Source organism: Rhyacophila brunnea, unplaced genomic scaffold, assembly GCF_057557595.1.
Source record: "Rhyacophila brunnea isolate RB1 unplaced genomic scaffold, BYU_Rbru_1.0 scaffold_14, whole genome shotgun sequence".
Lineage (NCBI taxonomy): Eukaryota > Metazoa > Arthropoda > Insecta > Trichoptera > Rhyacophilidae > Rhyacophila > Rhyacophila brunnea.
In genome coordinates this window covers 19,189,072-19,203,697 of record NW_028232796.1, presented here as the reverse complement: position 1 = coordinate 19,203,697, position 14,626 = coordinate 19,189,072, and the positions used below count along the sequence as shown (strand labels likewise).

The window sequence follows — 14,626 nt, the reverse complement described above, 5'->3', positions numbered from 1 at the left end:
AAAAATAGTTTTCATTAAGTTTTGAACGAAATATAATTTAGTAAATATCAATGGAAACCAAATTTATGAACTATTTTTTAAATAAATTATCAGATTTTTGAACCTACAATGCTATAAAATTATCATAATCAGAAAACTTAATAATGAAATCTTGTGATATCTGAAAAATTATGTCATTAAATTTAATCGGACATTTAAAAAACTATGGAGCCTGTCTTTGGATTTGTGTTTTTTCTATGTGTAATAAAATTCGTTTAACTAGACTGTGGTCAAACATCTTTAAACACAGTCAAAATAACATAATGTCATATTTTTCAGGCAACCTTTTGCAGGAATTTATGGTTTTGACAAGACATAAAGAATGCGAAGGAATTTAATCTCACCTAGTATTATTAAATCATCACTTATAAAGAGCATCCGATCCGAAGTATCGGGCGGGCAGAATGTTAACAAGGCCTCCTACGCGAAGCAATAATAATAATATTATGAATAAAAAAGGATAAGCACTGATCATGAAAACCGCAAACAAATAACACCGCTTCGGTTTCATTCATCTCCTCGATTTTCTGCGCCCCTAATAATCACAATCACAACCCATTCTTATACTTGTTAGTTTAACAGTCGCATCCCAAAGACTCCCACAGTATCTTCCAATACTCAAAGTGTGGGCAACATATTTTAATAAATAATAATAAAATAGACAAGAATAAATAAAAATATTATAACGGACGTGCCAAATCTTATATAACATATTTTTACATTTTCTAAATTTTAAATGAAACTCGATGGTATCTATAGATAAGTTAATAGTTTATGCGTTGGCATTGAGAAATGACGGCATAAACATAATGGCCGCCTGTTTAACGTTGTATGTGAAAGTTTTATGCAAAGATGAAGTTATATGTAACTGTTTTGATTACCGCATTTACCCCGTATACTACTGGTCCTCGTATATTCTCCATAACCAGACACTCCGCACTTTAGCCCGCGCGTAATGAAGCCATGAACACCTGGCCTGCAGTTATAACTACGGGTGCTCATCTACCTAGCACATCGACGATTATTATCGAGTGCGGTGGCTTGACGGTAATAATTATTGTTAGAATGATTAGTGTCCGTTCGTGTTGTCCGCTCTGTCTTATCTTTTAGACATGCTATATCAGAATATTAAAGCAAACATTGAATGCCTCAGATCGTTACACCAATACATGAGTTCCATTGATAAATCATCCGATGTTATAGTAATAATATGATGAAATGAGGGTTGTCTAGACGAGCTCATTACTCGTTCAACATGTCCATATGGCGGAGAAATACTGGATGCAAACCACATTTTCTGGAAATGTCCGAAAATGTATACGGAAAGGGAAAAGCGGAGGGTCGAGTCGGTTCAACCAGCTGTTGGGCTGGCAACCGTCCGACCTAGTCGCCACAAAGGTCAATTTTGTTGCATTAAAACAAATTGCGGCGTCATATTGCCAACGTGATAATCTCTTCACTTGGATTGTTCGGCTGTATTGTATTAACTTTTGTCACTACAACCCTCTCATATGTGTTCTCTTAACTGAAGTCATGTAAATTGAGTTAAATCACATTTGAGTGCATGGAGACCTCAGTCTTGGGTAACTGCTCCTGAGATATTTTCGGTAATAAAAAATTATGCTTCGCACCAAACAACCCGATCTTTAATCGTAGGGTCTTGGCGAAGAAGTGATATTATATTCACCTAAATAATACGCCTGGGTGAACGGGTCCCTTGGTGAACGGAAATTATTAACAATATTAATGTTTGAAACAATCGATATTTCGAGTTTTTTTTTGAGAATCGCAGAGGTGGACTGCATAATAAAAAGACTTCTTTTGGCGTAGCGACCGCACGCCGGCAAAAAGGTCAGATTAGTGTAAAAACTGCTCGTTTAAATTAGAACAAAAAAAGTAAAAACATTCGAAAAAACACACAAACGTCTGTCTAACTAAATAATTGACCCTCAGCGGCGATTATAAAAATTATGAAAAGAATATTATTTTTTATGCCTACCTCGTGAATGGATTTTTATAGCGGCCAGGTATTGGATTCCTATTGATGTTTTTTTATTATTATTTCATTCAATCTCCGTGGGTGATAACTGGGATGTAACGCGATGTTTCTTTGTAGTTTGTTGCGGCGTTGTGAATTTACATCTTAAATATTCATTCATGGAAGATTTACCTGTCTCTTTTGACCTGCCTAGAGTTCTTAAAGATTGTTATACATATAAATCAATAATAATTGATATTGACAATTTAAAAGCGAGCATCTAACGGTGCAAGAATGTTTTTTTAACTGAACTTAAATATACATTATTGCCAGCCATATAAAGAAACTATTCGACTGGGAAGAATAGATATTCTAAAAAAAATGCTGATCTCATTTATCATCCATAAAACATCTTATTTAAAGGTATAACAAAATAACTAATGTGCAGTGGCGAAAGCTGGAGTTAGGCTGTTGATTCGACATAGGTACATACCAAAATTTATCAGTAATATTTATTTGTTTTTATTAAACTAAGAATACAATTTGCAGACTGTGCCGGTTGGTTTTTTTAAATTTAATTAAACTCTGCCTAAACCAAACCATAATCATCTAGTTTTCTATGAGCGATACGACAAAAAATAGTGCACATTTTTTCAGTAATTCTTATTTTTTTGTTTTCGTTGATTTAATAATACATAATACAGTTGTACAGGTGTTGGATAGTTTTTTTTTAAATTCATTTACTGCCTAAACAAACTATAATCGAAAAAATATTCTTCTATCTATAAAATATATAAAATTATGTTTGGTTTAATGTCATAATTTTAGATATTTTATAGATAAACAAATATTTTTTTACTATTATCTAATATGGCTTGGATTAGACAGGGTTTAATTGAATTTAAAAAAACTAACAAATACTATCTATACATTGTAGTATTGGGTCAATGAAAACTAATACGTATGACTGACAAAGTTTGGTGTGCACTATTTATGTCGGATCTTAACAATCTACCTCCACCCTTCGCCACTGCTAAGTTGTATTTATTAGTTTGTTTCATCGTGCTAGAAATAATATACACTATTTAATCATGATAATCTGCATAATTATTAAATTGATTCGATTACATATATATATTTTTTATTAATTTATTTATTAAGGAAACAAACAGTTACATATTGATTACAAAAAATTATAATATAATAATGAAAAGTTATTGCAACCAGCAAAGTTTCCATGAAATATAAGTAATCTTTCATTTCTTTTCGAACTTCCGTTGTGATAATACTGAAGCATGATTAGATATAAACATTTACCAACGATTACCAGTTAAAAAAATATTTCTAGGAAAAACCGTTGTTAATTAAATAAAATACACGTACACTTTTACTTATTACGATTAATATATATAAAAAAATGTGTAAACGATAACTCCAAATACATTTCATTGATACATAATAATATAATCATACAAAAAAAGTAAGTACCTACCTAATGATATCCAAGTTTAAACTCAATGAACGCTTATTTTTTTATATTAACCAGTTTTGTTTTTAGACAGGTAAAATTTAAATAAAATTTTCAACTGGAGTCAATTATGATTCTACAATCTCCATAGAGCGGTGGTTATATTGGCAGATTTTTGACGATTTACAGTTCTTAGGCCCAACCCATCGGGTCTTTGCACTAGATCAAACACACATTGCTATGATTCCATAATAACCTATGTATGTACTATACCAGCGGTCACCAACCTTTTGGACATCGCGGATCACTAAACTCAAAATCTTGAATCCCGCGGACCACTACCACGTATTTTTTCCACACGTCTTGTTAAAAATTCGATATGTCAATATAATGATAAAATAATTGTAATAAATAAACACAGATATTCATTACGAAAAGTGCAAAAAAAAACATTTTAAATTTCATTTTAATTTTCTGAATGGTAAACTTTATTCAATTTATTTTTTTCTAATATATTTAATATGCACTGACGACGTAATAAGGTTAAAATTGCAAAAAAAAATATTATAAGAATATAGTGGAACTTTTTAATAAATACGAAAATTGCAAATATATTCAAATTACTCTGCGGACCACCAAAATTCTCTCACGGACCACCGGATGGAAACCGCTGTACTATACAACCAATCAAAATAATTAATTTCGAACAGTTAATTTAAGTTCAAATATAAAAACTAAATATTTTTATTATTAATTTTTATTTGCTACATTTATGCCTACGATAACCGAGCAATTATGCGTCAGGTCAATAATGTCGTAGGTATCGGGTTTGAATCTCGGGTCTGGAAATAAATCATAAGTGGTTTTTCAATGCGTGTTTAGACCCAGATCATAAACCTAATAGGTTGCGCAAGTGACTAAAATCCATTTTTGGAAAAACAAAAATCTATTAATACAACCTTCAACCTGTGAAGGCCTATATTATGCTCTTCATATGATCGAACATCGTAAATATAATAATGTAATGTAATAAGTAATCGTTATAAAACATAATAATGAAATTATTTTAAACTTTAAAAAAGGTTTGATTGTATAATAAATACATCGATATGTCTTGTTGATAAAATTCATTCATAATTTTTAAATCTACCTGCTATAAAGTGACCCCAGAAGCATGAATGTTTTCTACCTTTTTATGCATTCTACATTCTACAAAAAGAATAGTTAATAATGAAGTTGTTAGGAACAATAAACTTGTGACCCATCACAAAAAAGTTTGTTGGACAAGTTATATTGATCCTTGTTAAGATTGGATAGGAATTTAGACACAAACTAAAAACGGTGACATACCTTTGACTTTAAGTATAATTGGATTTAAGTTAACACAATTCATGCAACGCTAATTATAATTTAATTGGTATATATTAAAGATATATTTTTTATACAACTATATTTATTTTAATTCTTACCTTTTTACTATCCAGATGTTGTAGATGTTCAATCAGAAGATTATATCCTGAAACAAAAAATAAAAACAAATAAGTAAGTCGGTAAACCTATTCTAATAAATATTTAATGATAACCATTAATTATAATCTTTTTTTACGATGGCATGACTACCATTAAATTAGTCAACCATGTAAAGTGAAAAGTCGGTGCATCAGAATGTCACAATTAAAAAATCACCGTTTAAAAAAAAAGATTTTTTTTTCGGTTAGATACATGTTCAAACACGCGCGTTAACATGATCTTACTCCCTACTTCAATTTCAGTTTGTTAATTTATGGCTACGGCCGTATGTTGTAGCTTAACCACTGGGATATGACAAAAGAAATGGCGTATTTCAAAAAAACACTACCTTATTCTTAGGTCAATAATTATTATAAAGCAATCATTATTCGTAGGATGTTTATCACACTTGAATGGTCAAAAACATAGCTTATAATTAGTATCTTTAGAATTATCTTCAAATGTGTTAATCTTGCCGATTTTTTGAATAATAATATGCCTAATTCTTGTCAAATTTGGGATCACAGAGATTATCAATATAATTTTTTTTCGTAAATATTTTACTAAAATTATCTCGTCATAAATTATACTTATGGTTTTATAAATGCGTTTAAAAATTAATAAATGTAAAAAATTTTAACACCACTGCACAGTTATGTACCGAAATATGACTATATTCTAAAACATTAGAGCGTGAGGTTTAAAAGAACACTATTTTATGTAATAAAAATACTTTTTGCAGTCATCAAATGTTTAAAATAAATACAAAGGATAACAAGGCTTCAAAATTATATAAATAAATTATCTACAACATTTAAGGAATGTCCAGGATCATGGTTTGAAAATGCAATTAAAGTTTCACTTTGACCTACGTTGAGGATGTCTCCCCTTAATTTAAATGAAAAAGTGATTCCAAATTAATAATACACAACATCCACAACAAGACAAAACCAACTAGTTATAATATATTACAAAGGTAAATGATATAAATAAGGTACTTACTATAATACAGAAACCTGTGGGAACACAGGACATAGCGAGGGGTATATTGAGTGAGTAAACCATAAACTAAAAGTAAGTACATCATTCATATAGGTACAGGATACACCATTCCATAGAGTATTTGAAGATAAAAGTGGGTATTTTTATCACGCCGTGGGTCTCAGGTTCGAATACTGGGCCTGGCAAATACACATATTGTTTTTCAATTTGTGTGTGAGTCAGGGTATGGACCTAATAGGTTGAGCAAGTGGCTGACATCCATTTCTCGTAAAAAACAAAATCTGTTAATACAAACCTCTACTCTGTGGTGGTCCATATGATCCTATTAGGATCGGACATAGTCGAAAAAAACAGATAATCACATTGTTATTGTTTTTTATTTATTCATTACTCGATTAAACCATTGAATGATTACAACCTCTAGGTTCATATATCAATATGAATTATATACTTAATATATAAATCTGGTCTAGTCAAAGTATTGTAATCCACAAACAACAAAGAAAGGAAGAGAAATCTAATAATTGCTCTACAGTGGATGCATAATATAATAATATTATATTATGTCGACAAAACTACATAGTTTTTCAGAATATCATAAAAGAAAATACATTAGTAATGGAGAAATTTTACTTGCAATTATCTTATACATAAGGAGGGAAAAAATTAGGCATTAAATGATAGTATTCCACGAGGAATTTAGTTATTTAAAACAGTCGCAATATCAGTATTGGCGTCGAAAGAATAATGTATAATATTAATACTTTAAAGTACCATTACTTTTTGACAGCCCTAGTCGTCAGTCATTTATAAATAATGACGTCATACGATTTTCAATATTTTTTACTACCTTACATCGAACGTTAAAAAACAAATGCGTTGAAAATGATCGATTTCAGTATCATGTTCTCACGAAATATTAGTTTTGTGATGTAACATTAAATTTATAGTTAATACTTATGCCCTCTATATAATACTCTTCGCCACATATAATTACTTCACATAAGACCTCCTCCCCCCTTAGTGCCTGTATGTCCGGAAATGTGTACGTATGCAGTTCGCCGTATCACACTTCACCGTGTAATATTGTATCGGAAAAATATATAGTCGCATATTAAAGACCGCTCAACCTCTTTGGGTCGTATAGTACTGACATAAAATTCATGTCTCATACAACACGGTTCTTGTCGCTTTACAGGAATCCAGCGATAAACAAATTTTGAAAATAGGCGATATACTGGATTATTTGTTAGGTTAGGTTAGGTTTTCATTTTGGAATTCATGAATTTTGCCAAAATTGGCTTTGAAAATTGAATTAATGTTAGAGACCGTACAGTATACGGTAATCTCTTTCCGATAGAAAGCTTACGGCGAACTGTGCTACGGTGAAATGTTTTACGTACGATTTACATGTACCCTAGTGCCTGATGTCATACAATCAAATGTGCTTCTCACCATCACCCATGTATTGAGATATGCGGATAAAAATAATTCCTACATAGCTTTGATTTTTTTAGGAATAGTATAAGTTTTACAGTATTTTTTAAAACAGTAGGTATACTGAGAAACTTAATTCATTATTTAAATTAAAAATAAAAAAAAAATTCTTTAAGTCTTAATTTTAACATTTCAAAAAGTGGCTGCTATGTATTTTGAAAATGGAGGGAAGCCCTTTTGTTTCTAACCCACTCAATTAAGCAAACTAGCCTATTTATTAATATCACTATATTAATATTAATAATATCATAAAACCGATAGGTACCTACTTAATATATTATTCACAGTCGATATTATCTACTTGAAATGAATCAACAGGTAAAACCTACAATCATAATTATTATCTTTAACTATAATCTTCATGCAAAGGTACCTAGTCGATTCCTGTGTAGAGCCTTCTGACGATGGTATGAATGAATTATGTTTGAGTAAAAAATTCTCCAAATTGTAGACCGTGGGTACTACGATGTGAAATCGACAATGAATTTTCCATGTAAGTCACTAGTGACGTCACACGTCGTCTGTAGTATTCACATTGAAAACAATAGAGATCATACAAAAAGATTTGACAATATGATGCCGCCATTTATAAGACAGGATGCTTTGCCTGCCAAAGTTCACATGGCGTACCGCAAAAATTCGGCTGAGTCAGATTAACCATAGATCACGCTTCCTTTGTAAATCCTGGTAACTAACTCTACCTGGTAAATCTCTGGTTTTTTCGTGACCTTAGTACTACACCTACAGAATCGGTAAATCACCATAGCATCGTCACACAACAAAAACTCAATAAGTGACATTTTTTTCACAAATTGAGTCATGAAAATGGCATTTATTTTTATAATCCAAGTATAATTCTTATAAAAACATTTAATCTAACCGAATTATACCAGATATAAAGAAAAAATACCCATTCAGTGATTTAACTGAAACCAAATATCTCACAAAATTATAAATTAGCGAAAACCTGATTTTTCCCTCAATTTAGTTTTATTTATACCAACAGGAACACATCGACTGCATTTCATAATAATATGGTATGTTATTTATTTTATTATGACAACATTTATCAGCTGGGGTCGATTCTCTGTTGGATTAAAACCTCCTCTAGTTGCAAATTTCAATGAAACTAATGAATTATTAACAATAAATTATCCATTTTGTTGTGGCCTAAAAGAAATAGGAAGGTACGTTTAAAATTGTTTAATATACATAATTTTAATAAGCCCAGATATAATATAATATTTGAATCACACACGATGTTTCAATTTCCGGATAAGTGGTTTTAACCAATTAAGCTACCGATTCAAGAGTCTTTCGTGGGAATAATTATTATATAATATGGCATATATACGAGTACCACATACCTACACATATTTTTTAAATGAAATGCCTATGAAACATATCGATGGCCCAGTATTAAACAGTTACAACTCAAAAAACGTAGTTTTGAGATAATCATGTTTTAATATTTTGAATATTTTAGAATACCCAAGATTTGACAAGTTTTAAAAGGATACATGTGAATTTATCTGTTCTAAATTGAAACGTATGGTCAATCGCCAGTTTTAAATGGAAACCATTCGAAATGGATTTGTAAAAAACTGGTTTTGTTTGAAAGTTTGTAAAATTTAAAATGGGTTTTTTGGCTCCCAAAGTATCTAAATTTTTTTTTCGAATTGTTATTGTACAAAACCGACAAGAGCTCATTTTTACAAGTATTTTGATACAAATATCGCGAAATGACGAATTTTTGACTTGTTACCGTTCATCGATATTATACGAAATGTACTCTTTGAAATACTAATTAAATATCCGCAAAAGTTTCAAACATTATAAATCAATAAAGCTTTATTTTAGTATTACATATTTCAGAGCTTAAAGCTTACAGATATAGTTTTTGTATTCGGCGCTGACAAAATATCAGCGAAGGAAGTATACCCTGAAAAATATTATTTTAAATATTGAACATGATAAATATTTTGATATTAGCGCCCCACGTCAATCGTATCGAATACCTCCTCGCACATCATGCAGGCCGGATACTTTTTACAACGTTTTTCTTCGCTCGTATTCTTATTTGTCTGGTGGTTCTTTGTCCGGTACAAATCTTGCAATCGATTTTTAACTAACTTCCCGACTAGCTAGACATTTGAAACTTTAAGAATATATCAGAACACGATGCCAATGCATTTTAAATACCTTTAGCCATCTTTAAGTAGAATTGAATTAATTTTCAGTTAATTCTGTTTTGTATGAAAAGTTATTTCGACACCATTATTGGTTGTTAGGGCGTCTGGGGTCCTAGCAACTAAATTATTAATATATACGTGCGTTACTATGGAAATCAATATGACATGTCAAGATGACATTTCAGTATTATTTCTATCAAGTACAAATTTTTTTGATCGTTTAAGCTAGTCAAGTCAAGTTTATATGATTCAACAGAAAATTTAAAAACGTTGTATATAATAAGTTCTTTTAATCTTGTAATTATTAGGTGGTATGTCTACCCAACGCATATAAATATCGGTAGGTAGGTAAGTCGGGTTGGTTCGGCCAGAAAGAGTCAAGTAAACAAACAAAATTATTTTTATATAATATAATACAGTCCTTATATATTATTATTTCGCACTTTTTTTTCATCAATCAAAATTCAATACTATGGTTCATGGAATTAATCGGTTCTGATTGTACATCGCCATATAAGACTAATTTTCAAGATAACCTAACTCGCGATTATGTAGTAGGTAGGTAAGGAATCGGTTACATTAATAATATTATTTGCATCGTATTATTCACCAGTATGGTAATAATGTTTGTTTTCCTCTACCGTTCGATATAATTTTCTCATAAGGTGTGTCAATTGGGATGGCTGCTTTATAATTATTATTACTTACTTATGAAACTGATAGGTAAAGTGAGTTATAATAAAATAATATTATTTTCTGCTGAGTGAAAAAAGGATGGATTATATTTTTTTTCATCCGCCATTTTTCAATTAACAAAGTCATTTAATACAGGATAACAATCATGATAGGCATGTTGTTTAAATCACATGTATTGTAAAAGAGACCAATTCGTTTTTATTTGTGAAAGAATTACAACTAGGTAGTTAGGTACTTTATACTACATGTTTTATCAAATTTTCTTTAGACTATTTTAAATTTAAAAATTTCTAAAGTATCTTATGTGGGTACACTTAGTTGTAAATGTAAACAATATATTTAAGAATCTCATAGGTAACTTATAAACAATTGAGAGTTGACGATAATAATTAATTGTTATGTATTTATAATAAAATGAACTTTTAAATATTATCGACTTCTTTTCTTTTTTCTATGTAAGGGTTAACAATACAATACAAGTAAAAATAGGGGATCATATTGTATACGCCACAATCATGAATAAAAATTAAAATTTACGAATCTAACAATATTATAGAAAAATATTTTTTTTCTAATAAAGTATGAAGATATTCACGGAAGTGAAGCCTACATGCATATATATGTAGTTCAATGTAAATAATACGACCCTACCTAATAAAATGTTAGGCTCATGGAAGTAATGTGCTATGGATTATTTATTAAAACTTTTGAAAACCCAGTAATTTCTCACCTAACTAACATCTTTATTGATATTTTTACAATTTCACTTTGGTGTATCTACATACTTCCTAAAATTTTTCCGTTTGAAGTAGGCATATTATTGAAAAAATTAAAACTTTCAAAGATTTATCTTTTAAATAATAATATTTCAATCGAGCTATCATAAATTAATTGCAATATCGCACAATACCGTTTAATAGTACACCAAAGTGCCGAATGCACAGTAAGTTCTAACCTTAAAAAGTATTACTTTATTATTAAAATTGATATAATAATACTCGTAATTACAAGATAAAAATAAATTTTCTGTTGAATTATATAAACTTGACTTGACTAGCTTAAACGATCAAAAAAATTTGTACTTGATAGAAATACTGAATAAACATAAAATACTGAAATGTCATTTTGACATTTCATATTAATTTCCATAGTAACGCACGTATATATTAATAATTTAGTTGCTAGGACCCCAGACCCCCTTGCAACCAATAATAGTATTTTACTTTTTACGGATTTCTTCCGAAATAATTTTTCATACAAAACAGAATTAACTGAAAATGAATTCAATTCTACTTAAAGATGGCTAAAAGTTCAAATTAAAAGAATGCATTGGCATCGTGTTCTGATATATTCTAAAAGTTTCAAATGTCTAGCTAGTCGGTAAGTTAGTTAAAAATCGATTGCAAGATTTGTACTGGATAACCAAGCACCGGACAAACAAGAATACGACCTAATAAAAACGTCTTAACATGCACCGCTAAATGGTACTTTCATAACATGCTGTCAAAAATGTATATAGATATCAGATATATCTTTTTTCTTTTGAAAACGGAAATTCAAATTATTGATATCATCACTACATTACGATGTAAATGGAAGAAGTCATGATTAATATTAAATTTATAAATCATCTAATAATTAATTAATTTTCACTTATAATACGAATCATTTGAAATAAAATACTTTTGAACTGTCAGTATAAATCTTTTGTTGTCATTAGTAAATTATCATATTATAAATATTTATATATGAGTGAATGAGTGAAACCAATCATATTATTTTATTATTATGCTATTTTTTATATTATAGAATAATATAACATTGATAATAAATATTTTATACACCTTATATTGCTTGTTTTACATCTTTGGTGTTCTCAGAAAAACAAAATAACAACCCATTCAAACGGTTTAATAATAGTTTCGAAAGGTGACTGTATAATATTATTGCAACGGTATTACTAAGTATATCGATACCTTAATAATCAGTGACGCCCCGTGGGGATTGGTAGGTCATGCGTTGCTTGAGAACAGCAAATGCAAGAACGAATATGATCATTACAACTTTTGGAAGCAGTGGCGATTTTCCATGAAGCGGGCAATGCGGTCGCTTCGTTAGAAAGTATCGACACCTTAGTTTTAAAACATCACCAGGGGATCTCCAAATTTTCAGTGCCTCAGACCTCCACGTACCTAAAACCACCGCTGTTTGGGAGTGAATTTCATGGAAATGCTCTTATCATCAGTAGATTATGTGTACAGTTGAAATAAAGTGAAAAATGTTGATTTTGAGATACATAAGTATGCCAATCGATTGCTGAAAGCTATAGCTACATAATGAATCACTAGAATTAAAAAAAAATGTAATACCTCATTTAGAAAAACACCAATATTGCATTTATTAAAAAAATGTCCCGTAACTTTAAAGCAACAGTGTTCAACAAAAAATCTCACCGTTATCAAATATAAACCGTAGAAAAAAATAAAATAAACATGTTAACGATTTCATTTGAAGGAAACAAACATTAAAGTTCAATCGTCTCGAAAGTAGTATTTTTGACTTATTCCACTGTTGCTTTCAGGTAGTGATAATTTAATAATAATTAGGACCGGTTTCATCCAGTTTAATGGGACATCGACTACTGATACGGAATGTACAAAATTCCAGGTATTTCATACTAACAATTTATTTAATTTATTGAATATATTTAAATACTCGTAACTAAAAATATAATCAACGATTTATAATATTTACTATTATACATTTTTCGTTTTATATTATTATTATTATTATTATTGTATAGTATACTTTCAAAACTCATAATATTGATAGGGTGCCTTATACGTAGCTTTACATGAAAGCTCACCCCTTCAGACCAATCTGTAACTCCACTCATCGAGTTAGATGGGGCTAAAAAGTAATTTTTCAATTACACCCACGATTAAAAAAATATATTGAAATTTAATTTTTCAGTCAGGCCAGACGATCGGCGTGAGTATCAAGTCTGTATATCTACCCGTGCAATTTGTGCGTAACGAGGGAAAGGATAAAAATGGCATTTTAAATATATTACCTGATATCGATTATGAGTATTGTCAAAGATCCAAATAATATTTATTATTATCTTGTAAAATAAGTCTTATCTCTTTTATCAATATTCCTTGAAGTACTTTTTTATTCAGACGATGCCGACGTCATATGATTTTTTTATACTTCTTATCTGATTTTATCAATCCCTTACCGGCCCACATGCTCGTCGTAGGTCAAAATTGAGTTTTTATTGTATTTTCAAACCATGATCCTGGACACTCCTTAAACATTGTAGATAATTTATTTATATAATTTTGAAGCTTTATTATCTTCTATATTTATTTTAAACATTTGATGACTGCATAAAGTATTTTTGTTACATAAAATAGTTATCTTTTAAACCTCTCGCTCTAATGTTTTAGAATATAGTCATATTTCGGTACATGAATGTGCAGTGGTGTTAAGATTTTTTACATTTATTAATTTTTAATCGCATTTATAAAACCATTAGTATAATTTATGATGAGATAATTTTAGTAAAATATTTACGATAAAAAATTATATTGATAATCTCTGTGATCCCAAATTTGACAAGAATTAGGCATTTTATTATTCAAAAAATCGGCAAGATTAACACATTTGAAGATAATTCTAAAGATACTTATTATAAGCTATGTCTTTGACTATTCAAGTGTGATTAACATCTTATGAATAATGATTGCTTTATAATAATTATTGACCTAAGAATAAGGTAGTGTTTTTTTGAAATACGCATTTTTTTTTGTCATTCCCCAGTGGTTAAGATACAACATACGGCCGTAGCCATAAATTGACAAACTATAATTGAAGTTGGAAGTAACCATAAGGCTGTATTGCATACATTGTGTTTGCTTCCTGCCTACCTACATATAAAATATATGGGACAAAATATACGTTTAAAACTAAAATACCCTTTGAATTTAGACAAGGATGTTACACATTTTTTTTTTTTTTTTTTTTAATTGGAATATATTTTTAAGTCTTTAGGGATGTACTAAGAATTTAAAAATTCAGAGTCGAATTTTCAATCCCAGCATTTCGGGATTAGTACACTCAATCCCGACATGGCATTTGTGAAATTATTATGTACATTTGGCCAAAAAATATGTTATTGGTGCTTGTACTAAAAAAGTTCTTAAGTAAATATTTAATAATATAAAAATTCAGTTATTTTTC

The 14,626-nt window shown here is 29.7% G+C and overlaps 1 protein-coding gene across 8 annotated transcripts in view; it reads right to left on the bottom strand.

The window, feature by feature from the left end:
- LOC147075685 (uncharacterized) overlaps positions 1 to 14,626 on the bottom strand; it is a 173,093-nt gene that overhangs the window by 109,704 nt on the left and 48,763 nt on the right. For all 8 annotated transcript variants that reach the window (XM_085941781.1, XM_085941776.1, XM_085941778.1 and 5 more), the window contains exon 3: positions 4,955 to 5,001. The gene's annotated coding sequence lies outside the window, so the exon portion shown is untranslated. The remainder of the gene's footprint in view (positions 1 to 4,954; positions 5,002 to 14,626) is intronic.